We start from the raw sequence: 12,971 nt of genomic DNA, 5'->3' as shown, positions 1-12,971 counted from the left end.
CCAGCAGCTCTCAGCAGATGCCTTGGGATGCTGCCTGCTGAAACCAGGCCTGTCCCAGGCAGCCTCCTATCTGGAATTGGGCTCAGACTTGCTTAGCTTCTTTGGCACAGTTGCTGCGTTGCACTTTTAGGCAGTGCCCAGAAATGTCCTGCATGTTTGCTAATCCACGCAGGGTTAAAAATGGTCTGAGCTGGGAGTCCTCTCAGCTACTGCAAAACTCCTCTTGGGCAAGGCAGCTATGAAATATTACTTTGTTGTCTTCATGCTTTCTTCCTTGCTAGATAGAGGGAGGGAGGGAAAGTTGTAAAAAGATGCAGCTGCATAAATTATTGATCCTGGGCAGAATTAAAATTAATATAGAATGAATATTTACTGCGGCAGATCAAGCACTCGGCTACAGAACTTTGCTGAGAGATCAGCAATATAATACAGGATGTGGAAGACAAGCCGTTTTGTCTTCGGAAAAGTGCTGCATGTAATCCTCTGCCCCTTCAAAAAAAAAATCAATCCATATTTAGCACCTGTGGAGTCCAGGTTTTCAAACGAAGGGGAGCGGACTTGTATAACCAATGCAAACGGTGAAAATTAAGGAAATTAGCATGCATTGCTTTGATTGGCATTACCCATTCATCCACACACCCATTAGCAGACATGCACATAAATGGCTTTGTTACACTGAACTTGTGTACAAGTGTTTGTGTGAACAGGTGTGCACTTCTTGCTTTGCACAGCTTGAGTGGACACAGAGAGTATGCTCATTGTACATTATGTGTGAATACTATATAAGCATAGACCCAACTATTTGTGTGCGCAGGCACACAAAAGTTGTACATTGCTTGGATATAACGTGTGAACACCCTGCAAATGCACATACTGTACATACGCTGATTCAGAAACACCTAACAGTTGTCAGTGAGAAAGACTTGTAAGTCTGCCTTGCTACAAGTCAGCTTTCTGAGCTTTCTGCACATGTCCAAAGAATGCTGTGTGGCATAGGCTCCCCTGCTATTTCTCAAATGGTAATTCTTTCTGTCTATGGAATCCATAGCATGTGACATGATTTCAGACTTCAGAATTCTCAGCCATGGCTTTTGATATCAAAGACTGGCAGTATTGTTTGGCATGAGCAGGCATCTGCCAGGGCTCCACATCTTAGCAAGTGGCCCACTGGCCAGAACAGGGACCCCATTGCTTTGAAAAGGTAGACTCACTGAGGGAGGGGCCCATAGTATCTTGCCTCCAAATCTGGAGCCAGCACTGTTACTACCAATAATATCATCAGAAGAGGAACTATCTCCCTTTGGAGATACTGCATGTACCTACAGCATTTGTGTTTCACTGCATCTGCTTGACCAGGCATATTCTGACTGCCATGTTTTAGGACTCTGCTATACAGCTGCAAATAAAACATTTTAAATATGTTTTAATGTGCAATATGCAAATGTGACACTAGATGGTGACAGTGAGCTATGCCAAATTAAATGTATTTTTCAAAACTTTTTTTTAAAAAGCATTTTCACAGCTTTTTTAAAATATGTGTGTAGATTCCACCTTAGTATTAACTTCTAATGCACCTTTGTATATCATTTTGCTTATTCTGGTTTATTGTAGATTTTTTATTGTGTGATTTTACAAAGTAAGTTGCCTTGACAGCATCTTAAAAAGCAGAGACATCACCTTGCCGACATAGGTCCGTATAATTAAAGCTATGGTTTTCCCAGTAGTGATGTATGGAAGTGAGAGCTGGACCATAAAGAATAATCGCCGAATAATTGATGCTTTTAAATTATGGTGCTGGAGGAGACTCTTGAGAGTCCCATGGACTGCAAGAAGATCAAACCTCTCCATTCTTAGGGAAATCAGCCCTGAGTGCTCACTGGAAGGACAAATCCTGAAGCTGAGGCTCCAATACTTTGGCCACCTCATGAGAAGAGAAGACTCCCTGGAAAAGACCCTGATGTTGGGAAAGATGGAGGGCACAAGGAGAAGGGGAAGAAAGAGGAGGAGATGGTTGGACAGTGTTCTTGAAGCTACCAGCATGAGTTTGCCCAAACTGCGGGAGGAAGTGGAAGACAGGAGTGCCTGGCATGCTCTGGTCCATGGGGTCACAAAGAGTTGGACACAGCTAAATGACTAAATAACAACAAAAGTTGCCTTGTATGGAATCTTTGGTACTTCTAGCTCTGTACTGCCTGTACTGACTGGCAGCAACTCACCAGGGTCAGACAAGAGCTTTTTTCAGTCCTACCTGGAGATGCTAAGGATTGAATGTGTGAGAGGTATCTGCTCCACCTCTGAGCTATGGCCATTCCCCATTGCATTGCTCCTTTGTATACCAGATTGGAAATATTAAGGTGAAAGAGATGACATATAAGCAATTTACAATAACAACAAATATAACATGTTCACATGGCCTGATCTATCAGGAACATTGGGCATCTACTTTCCTGGCAAAGGACTTGGCTAGATGAGCATCATGGACCTCATGGACTCCCCCTCCTCTGATTCTTTTGAATGTCTGCATTCAAGCCGGTCTAGCCCAGTTTTGGCAGAAAACACTCGTCAGAGTCTGCGATCAATCCTGTAGCTAACTGAGCTAACTTAACTCCTTCCTTCCTTTGGCATGTTGTGTCCCCTGGGGGAGAAAGGAAGCAGCATCTGTTCTCTCAGCAAGAAGCAGAAGATGATCCTTGGAGGCTGGTTACTAAACAGCAGAGGGAGGATTTGAAGATGTAGAACACGGCCAAGCATAAAGAGCCTATCAGCCCACTGGGCACCCGCTGGGGGAGAAGGAATTGCAGACAGCTCCCATGCTGAGTAAGTGCCCGGCTTAACAGATACGCATAGCACAGATGGGGAAGAGCAGGCCTCGTGCACAGTGGAGCAAATCCACCAGCATTTGGCACCAGGAAAAAATAAATTAGGAGCAGGAGTTACAGCGAGAGAGCAAGTGGATTATTGCTGAGAAAGGAGTGAAATTTTCTAAGGCTGCCACTGCTGTGGAGAGCTGAAATGTTCACTTCCATGTGGGTCACTTGTTGCAATTAGCATAATACATGGTTTCTTCTTCTTCTTTTCATTAGAAAAGTAAAATCACAGATCATATTTATTTGTTTATAAGAATACAACACAATTCTGCTGCATCAGGCTAAATGGCCCTCCTGGTCTAGCATCCTGTCCTCTCAGTGGTCAGCAAGACCCGAGTGCAAGTCTCCTGCAGTTTCCAGCAACAGAATCTATGTTGAACAGACATAGTCTGAACAGTCACATGCATACCTTTCCCACCAAGAAAAGAGGTCTCCATGTTCTGCCAGTAGGACCCTTGGGATCTGATCCAGGAGCCATGGCTTTTGGGATGCTCTTAAAGCAGTGTTTCCTAAGCCACTACAGGGCATCTGAGGACCATATAGCCCTGATGGGAGGGGAGAAATAAAGAGAGAAAAGAAGAGAAAGGAGAAGGTGTCTAGACAAGTGTCCTATAATTCTGTATCCAGTGAAGTTTAGAATCCAGCAGAATAACTTTTGTGGGCTGGATGAAAATGTGGAAAACAGTGGGAGTAGCATGTGACAGAAAGGATACTGGCAGCTGCATGCATATGCCTCAAATACTCCTCTGGCCTTCTTTGCCATTTGAGAAGATTTTGTCCTACAATGCTCACAAAGGACTACTTGCCCATTGTACAACTGGGACATTTGTCCCAGCTTAATAATCATGGATGAGTCCCTGAGAAGTTTGTAAAAGAGTGCTCCTCACCCCTCTGTGGTTCCTCCTCTGTGGTTCCTCCTCCTCTGCTGAAAGGCAGCTGTGAGGCTTCGCTGTTTCACAGGGTCCAGCAAGGATGCTAAAGATGCAGTGGTTGCTAGACAACAGCAAAAAGTGCTCCCTTAATCAGCTGTGAGGCGGCAGCTGCGGAAAATAGGAGGTAGTAAAATGGAGAGGGAAGAAAATCAGGAATGGAAGAGGGCAAGGGAGGGCATCTAGCCTGGCACCATTTATTGTGGGAATTAGCACTTGCTGTTAGAGCTTATGCCAGCAGCTTTCCTAATGATGTGAGTTATTCAGACTGGAGAAGATTTCATAATGTTAGGGGAAAGCTGCTTATCTCCTTGCCAATACAAAACTGGCAGAGCACAATTAAAGCTTATATTGAGGATGCCTATAGGTCAGGGATGGGAAACCTGTGGTGCGCCAGCTGCTGTTGGAACTCCAACTCCAGTCAGCCCCAGCCAGCACGGCCAGTGCTCAGGCATGATGGGACTTGTAGTGCAGAAACACCTGCAGGGACACAAGCTCCCTAGACCTCATATAGGTACACAGAAGAATTACAGGCAGCCAGGGAAAACTGTGTAGGATTCAGGGGTGTGAATCAAGAGTCTGTTCAGTGCTCATTTCCATATAATTTGCAAACAGATCCCCCCCCCCCGGAAGCCAAGAACATGGATGTGAGCACTAAATCTGTGCTATATTCCTTTATATTTCTGGAAGTGGCTTTTGCATCATGTGAAAGCTCAAATATAATGCAGGTACGGAAATGTTAGAGAAATGGAACAAAATGCCATGAGAAAGCAACTTGAGACTAAGGAGGAGTGCCACCCCCTGGACTGGTTGCATGCAAGAAGGCAGGCAAGTGGGGCCAAGTGGAGGGCAGACTGAGGTTGGCGAGGCCATGCCCCATTTCCCCTAATAGACCAGCCTTCGCTGCACATGGCATTGAGACCTGTCACATACAGCATCTATCCCTTGCAATTCCAGATTATATTAGGTCACTCTAGATAATGCCTGAAACTTAAAGCTGCATCTCTGATATTCAGAGTCCTTGTGATTGTATTTGTCTCACTTAACCTGGCTTGAGAAGATCTCCTCACTGGGGCAAAATCCCCTGGAGATTGAAGCATCTGTTTATTCTCGGACACTCCCGAAAACAGGTAATTTTTCCTCCGCCATCCTCACTTTGCACGCAGCACCCACATAAATATTGGCATGGTGCATGCATCTCCATAAATTAAAGAAACTCACCCCGTCGGTTTAGCATTCAACAGCAGACAGAGCAAGCAGGGAAGACAAGAACGATGCAGATTCTCATTAGCAGGCGTAAATTAGCATAGCTTGCTTGGCTGAAAAGGAGGTGGAACATTGTTGATTGTCACCAATGGAGAAATTGGACCCAGTATATTTTTCTTACCCCCTTTCATGTTTTATGATCTAGTCTAATTTCTTTCCTGGTTTTTTTATACCCTCCCCACTTCTGCATTATAAATTATGGGAGGGATAGGGAAAAAAGGTCCTGTGTTTCCGTTGTTGTGGAGAAAGCCTTTCATTAATCAAAGTTAATTGTAATCAGCTGTTGGGCCCTATAAATAATCAACTGTGTCATGGAGATACGGAACGAATCCACCCAAATTATGCTAATGAAGATGATTAGACTTTATGAAATTTCAGTACAGCAAAGCAATCAAGCAGGAAAATTTCCATTTCTGTATGTCTCTTGTGCGTAGGTGTCCAGGGGGCAGGAGGTGAACCTATTAAATGGAGGTGGGGGGTTCAAAGGAAAAATGAAAAGGAGCCCAATCTTCTGCCTGGGAGACTCCAACTGATGTTGTAGCCAATGTGCTTTAGAGACTGCAAAAATGGTTAGTGATAGGCATGTCCTGTGAATGGATGTAAAGAAACACCGAACATGTGGGTAAATGCATGTACATTCCTCGATTACTGTAGGTGCAGGTTTCCACACATTTCAAAGTGCCAAGGTGCATTTGTTTGAACTGCAGCAGCCAGGCTTAAGCACCCTGACATCCTGTGCTTTCAGGATTTTGGTTTCACAGCAATCGTGACAGGCTTAGCTCTGTGTGCAAGAATGCCACCTCGGCTGCAGGATCACCCTGATTGAGTATGTATTGGTTTAAAGTACTGTTTCTATCATCCTCCTCTGTCAAAGAAAAAAAAAAAAAGGCTTTTGGAGGTGTTGAGGGTCCCATGCATCAAGGGGCTATGTGCGAATGGGCCGTCACACATCTAGCATCACCAATAGACCTTTAATTATTTCCATGCCTCAAAACACAAAGCTTTTCAATGTTGTCAGATTCAGATTTGTGCATTTGTAGCTAGTCATTTGACCATCACAAAACCAGAGTTTTAAGAAACGGAAGGACGTATCCATATGAAAGTTTTCAGGGCAATGATCAGGCAATTATCCACAACACAAAGTCAACATCAATAAGAATAAAACTTTATACAACCCATAAAATCCTTAAAATTCTGAATTTTCCCTGAGTCCACAGCCTTCCCCCGCTTTTAAAGGTAAAGGGACCCCTGACGATTAGGTCCAGTTGTGGCCAACTCTGGGGTTGCAGCGCTCATCTCGCTTTATTGGCCGAGGGAGCAGGCGTACAGCTTCCAGGTCATGTGCCCAGAATGACTAAGCTGCTTCTGGCAAACCAGAGCAGGGCACAGAAATGCCATTTACCTTCCCACCGGAGCGGTACATATTTATCTACTTGCACTTTGATGTGCTTTCAAATTGCTAGGTTGGCAGGAGCAGGGACCGAACAATGGGAGCTCACCCCATTGCGGGGATTTGAACCGCCGACCTTCTGATCAGCAAGTCCTAGGCTTTGTCACCTGCGTCCCTGTATCCCCCCTTTGAACAGATATTAAAAAGACAAACCTGAATAAAACCATATAAAACCTGAACGAATAAAAGGAATAAGCTTCTGAATCTTCCTCACAAGATACAGACCCTTCTGCCAATATCCACTACTACAGAGTAGGGATGCTGGATAATTCTGCTGGAAAGAGAAACAGGAATGGAAATTGTCACAATTCACATGTTTGACTGATGTCAGGAATGGAAATCACAGAAGCGAATATGAACGGTATTCGCTATAGTTTTTTTTACTCCACAAATATTGCATGAATACCTTAATTTCTGCATTGTTTGATGCTTTAAATTTCCCTTCCATTGAAATTAAACATGTGATCAATCATATATTTAATTGGTATGTTTATTTGGGTCATAGTGGACAGCTTGACAAATAACATATGCTTTTAGCAGAAGTGAACTGCATCAGAACGGAAGTAGCACTGATTGGGATGAACTGACGACTGGGCAGAGATAATTGTCTCTTTCAACTGCTACTGCAGAGTGAAAATATGCAGTCATTACAGTTATATATTTATTTATCTTGTCACCTCAAAATTACAGCCTTGTGTAAGGTCCTCTCCTTATCTCTTCCTAAAATTGTTCCCTCAGCAGCCCCACCAGCCCCACACATTTGAATTGGTCTTACATCACTTGAAACCATCATGGTTTCCCTCCAGAGAATCCTTCGAGCTGTAGCTTGTTAAGGGTGCCGAGAGTTTCCAGGAGACCCCTTTCCCCCTCATAGAGCTACAATTTCCAGAGAGGTTTAACAATCAATCCCTCTTCCCAGGGAACTCCAGATAGGGACCTTGTTTAATACACCCTGTTTAAAGCACCCTCCATATGGGTAGAAGGAAAATCTCTGCCGCCACCACCATTAGTGGTCATTTTTGTACTTATTCTTTAAATAATGTGGGCAGAATATATTTCTTGGTATATATTTTCTGAAGCATATTTTAATTTATTGCTGTTGCATGCCATTGCTATTTTTATTCTTCTTGTTTGAGTCGCTTTGAAACACCTTAGTTCAAAAAAGCAGCAATTAATTATAATTAATAGTCATGATGACAACAAAAAAGCATGAGTTACCAGTTCTCTCATTGCAAAAAAACTGAGCGGGTAAAGCTGGAACCTCCTTACTTTCAGGAATGAGGGAGCATGGAAAGCTTTGTTTGACATCAGTCTCTGCAGAAACACCCCAGAGTTGCTATGATCTTGGCTACAGAGTGAAAAAAATTATATTTTTTTAAAGCTTTGCATTGCCAGATAAGTTGTTCTTCTTTCCTCCTTCCACAGCCTATCAACCACCACTGCATAAAACTAATTTAAAATAAAAATCTGGGGAGTGCTGTGCATGTATGTGTGTGTGTGTGTGTGTGTGAGAGAGAGAGAGAGAGAGAGAGAGAGAGAGAGAGAGAGAGAGAGAGAGAGAGAAATACCTCCATCATCTCCAAGAGAAAGACAGAAAATAAAACAAAAAACCCAGCCCTGTGATTGAAATAAACCCGCATATGAGGAAAAGAAGAAGAAAGCAATCTGATTTTTTTAAAAAATGTACCGATTAGAATGTGTGTGCACTGTATATATATGTGAAATGCAACAGAGGAGGAGGGCAGGGGGGCAAGAAAAAAATTGAGCCAACCCCAGACTCAGAGAAACCAACCTTTTAAGCTCAGAGCCAGCTTGAGTTCCAGTTCTGATTGAATAGACTTGTTAATAAAACTACATTTGGGTGGGTGGGTGGAGGGTTTGGAGGGAGAAATGAAAGAGAAAGCAAATCCTTTCAAATAAGATTTGAGTCCTGCTTTAAATCCACGGCTTTATTTATGAGTTTCTGTGGCCTGAAAAGAGATAGAACGAAATAATCTTGGTGATTCAACATAACTGCAGGGGGCCGGAAGGAGGTGGTATAGGCCTAGCAGATTGCTTGCTGTACAAGTAGGTTGCATCACTCCATGAGGAGATCCACAGTGTGCAAGGGTCTCCTTCTCTGTGTGGGTGAAACCCTCCCCATAGGCCCGCAGCTGCCTATGTTGGGGAAATGCATACTGTTTGCTACTCAGTAAACTGTGATGGTGTGGGGACCCAGTTTGCAATGGTGATGTGATGAGACCTATGGATCCACAGGGGTGTTGCCTGTAGCAGGGTAGCCTTATGGGGAAGGAGGGTCACTCAGTTGCAGCGCAACTCCTTTGCATGCAGATGGCTCCAGGTTCAATCTATGGGTGTCTCCAGTAGGGCAGGGAAAGACTCGCTGCTTAAGCCTGGAGAACCAGTGCCAGGCGGTATAGGCCAGGGCTTCTCAGACCGTGGTCACAGGTGGTGGTAGTGGCCAAAGAAAAGTGTGTGTGTGTGTGTGTGTGTGTGTGTGTGTGTGTGAGAGAGAGAGAGAGAGAGAGAGAGAGAGAGAGAGACCTTTAATCTCCCACTGGAAAATTCAGGGAGACTTTCCATTCAACTCTGCTAAATGAAGATGGGCATATGTTCTCCTTTACAGAGAACAGTCCTCTGTTTGAAGGGAAGTCCAGTTCTAGTCCAATTTAAAGATAAAGAACAGAAGGAAAGGAGACCTAAAGGAGCCTTGAAGTTGTCCATCAGCAGCTAAATAGCACCTGCGCAGCAGCAGCAGTCTTCTTCACTTTGGTGAGGTATATTCTATTTCTACTTAAATGATAGTAATTATGTCTAAATTTACATCTATGCATGTAAATTAGCATATGCATATCTTTTCTAAATCTGAGTCCTTTTTTCCTTTTGCATCAGCTCTCACCTGCCTAGTGAATCCCAGGATCTGGCATACAGAGGCCAACAGGGGAGGTAGAACCCATCTGTCATGGCAAGGGCTATGTAATAATAATAATAATAATAATAATAATAATAATAATAATAATAATAATAATAATAATAATAATAATAATAATAATAATAATTTATTATTTATAACCTGCCCATCTGGCTGGGCTTCCCCAGCCACTATGGGCGGCTTCCAAAAAATATATATTAAAATACTGTAATACATCAAACATTAAAAGCTTCCCTAAACAGGGCTGCCTTCAGATGTCTTCTAAAAGTCTGGTAATTGTTCTCTTTGACATCTGGTGGGAGGGCGTTCCACAGGGAGGGCACCACTACCACTATGTGGTTTTCTTCCTCCTCTACTGTTAGAAGCAGAATGCCTCTGCATGAAAGTTGTTGGGAATCATAAGTGGGGAAAGCACTGTGGCAATTGCAGTCTGCTTTGGGACTTCCTATAGGCATCAAGTTAGCCATTGTTGAGAACAGGATGATAGATAAGATGGACCTTTGGCCTTGGCCAGCAGCCAGGCTCTTCTTATATGTAGGAAGGTACCTTATCCTGATCCAGGCTATTGGGTCCCTCTAGCTGAGTACCGAGATCCAGTATAGTGGTTAGAGCTGAGCTTTCCAAACTTTTCATGCTAGTGACACACTTTCATGACACAGTAATTCAGTTTTACTAGAAAACTGGAGGTTAGACTAACCCCTTTCCAGCCCTCAGAGGAGTGAGAGGAGCATTCATTCAACACAGCTACACACTGCAGCCAATACACTAACGTGTTATGACACACAGTTTAGAAAGCTCTGGCTTAGAGTATTGGATCTGGGAGACCAGGGTTCAAATCCCCACTCAGCCATGCAGCTCACTGGGTATAGGAGCCAGCTCCTAGGAGCCGAGGTCCCTTCAGCCCCCCAATAAAATATTTGAGGGGTTCTGTCCCCCAAGTTGATGGGCATTGACATTAAAATGGTGTTTGTGCGGGCCACATCTTATGATTGATTATAGTGGGTGGGGCTTACCTGGACTATTTTATTCAAGTTGGGTGACCTTGGCAGACCACTGTCTGCCTGTCAGCCTAATTTACTTCACAGGGCTGTTGTGCAGATTAAATGGGGAGGGGGAGAACCATGCACTGCACTTTAAGCTAGAAAGGTAGGATATAAATCCACTAAACAAATAAAATTGCTTACAGATACTGGCAGCATTCACCAGGTTGGGGAATGATGAACTAGATACTCTACTGACCCCACTATTCTACCTCTCTGACATGCCACAACCCCTTTCTACGACCCCTTCTAAATCAGTTCCCCACAGCTACAAGGACTGCTAACCATGAGCCCTATCTTTCCTCCTCCACGCCCTTCCGAGCTGAAGCTGTGGATGGTAGCGGTGTGGGAGAGAAAAGCTTTGCTTTTTTGCAGAGTGACAGACTCCTACTCTTTGGCATCAGCTTGTCATCTGCAGGCCCACTTCTGCATTATTTGCAGAAGGAGGTTAATGGAGTTGGAGACTGTATCTCTGGGAGCAAGCAAAAAAACACACACTAAAAAATGCCTGAGGGGACTTCAGGATTTGGAGGAAAACACTCCCTGTTGGGCTGACAGGTGACACATACACATACACAATGATTACTCCAGAGTGCTAGGTACCTGTATGGAGCTAGGCATCACCCCCCCACACACACACACATCAGAGGTGGGAGGACATCCATGAAAATTCTGCAGCAAGATCTAATCCATTGCATACAATTTTGCTTCACGGTGCCCAGCAGAGTCGTGAAACCTCATACTTCCCAGGCTTTGCTAGCATACATCAAGCATTCTCAGGAACCTCTAAATCATGGATAGGAAAGCTGCAGCCTTGCAGACAGGTCAGGGGTTCTTGTTGGTGGAGTCAAACACCCATTTACTATTCTTGCAGCAAAGTTCTGGCAGGGTCCCCTCCTACAGTGTCCTAGTAAAAGGTAAATTTGACCAGGAGTTTACAGTAGTTTGAAAAACACGGGGGGGGGGAGGGAATATTGCAGAAGAAACTGCCAAGCTGCAAGGGTAGATTTCCCAGCTTTTGGATTCTAGAAAAGTGGCCTAGCCTGACTTCTTGTTAATGAAGTGTTTTACAGTGGTGATGAGAAATTGTCCCGGTGGAACAGGAGCACTGGGCTGGGGATGTCGCGACACACCTGAGCAGAGATGAAGCAAGATGGAATGGAAATGGGGAGATGGAGGCTGCAGTATGGAGAGAAATAAAAAGCTCCATTTTGCACAACCTTGAGGTTTTGTGTTGCTCTTAAATAAAAAAGAGTTTTGAAAAACTCTCGCTGCAGATGGAGCTTATTCTCCATTCTTTTGGGTTCTTTGCCCAGCTGCTTGTGTTTTAGGACTGAGGTGAAACTGCTTGCATTTGGGAAGAACCTTATATATATACAAATAATAATGCTTATATATTACAATTGCATGTTAAAAAGTGGCATAGAGCAAACATATATGTAATAAAAGCTAAAATCACAGACAACCAGTAAAAACAACAACGTTAAAACATATTGGTTTTCATAAGCCTGGAAGCACAGAAAAGTTTTCAGCAAACATTTTAAAATTCCTGCCAAGGTTTCAGCACTACTTACAAAATTGTTCATCCAATCATTTTCATCGCACCCTGTTTAGGAGCCAGAAAGGGAGGTAGCAATGATTACCAGAGCCTCTTCCATTCTAAAGCATAGAGGCTAAGGCAAATCAGGACCCTGGTTAGCTCCCAATGGGCCCTGTTGACTGAGTAAGGAAAGGTTTCTTGAAAAGGGCCAGAGTCATCTCAGGGCTTAAGAGGCTGGCAGAACCTTCTCTTCCAGTGGCTCCACCCTCATGGGAGAGCTGCAAACAGTCTTTAAAAGGGCCTGTAGACCATTCTGTTAAAAGTAGTGGGCCTGCCCTCAGAACTTAGGGAAAGTGATGTGTTCCTGAATGCTTTGGCAGATTTTCTAGCAGAGAAGGCTGAGGATCCTGTTGAAGCTATGGGATGACACAAGGGGGATTGGTGTCAAACAGCATTTCGAGGATAGCGGCAAGAAATCCATCTTCTTTGCCTTGTGTTCCTGATTGGCTAGGATCACCCACGAGACTAATCCAGCAAGAGCTCCCCTCAACGGACTGCATTTTAATTTATTAATCTAACCATGCAGGGAAATCCATTTTGCTATTCTGCATTGCATTATTTTCAATAATCTCTGGTATGTTGGCATTGTAGTAACTGGGGTGAGGGGTAGGGGTGGGGAGAGGCTCCAAAGGACGAGCTCAATGACACCAAGCAAGATTTTAAAAAATGAATATTCTCATGAAGTGTTGTCTTGGAAAGTTTTCTCTCCCCTTCAAAACATCATTTTTGGCATCAAGAGTAAAGTTGGAGAGTATTTGGGTGAAGTCACAATGCTCATGCCCTTCACACATCTTCTGGGGCATCCAAATTCCCCCTCATGCCTGCCCTGAATCATAGCCAACTCTGTGGATCATCGGCCTTACTGAAATCCCCACCACTTTAAGAGG

Source organism: Podarcis melisellensis (assembly GCF_964234715.1).
Source record: "Podarcis melisellensis genome assembly, chromosome: 15".
In the NCBI taxonomy this organism is placed as follows: Eukaryota; Metazoa; Chordata; class Lepidosauria; order Squamata; family Lacertidae; genus Podarcis; species Podarcis melisellensis.
This window is presented reverse-complemented; position numbering follows the sequence as displayed.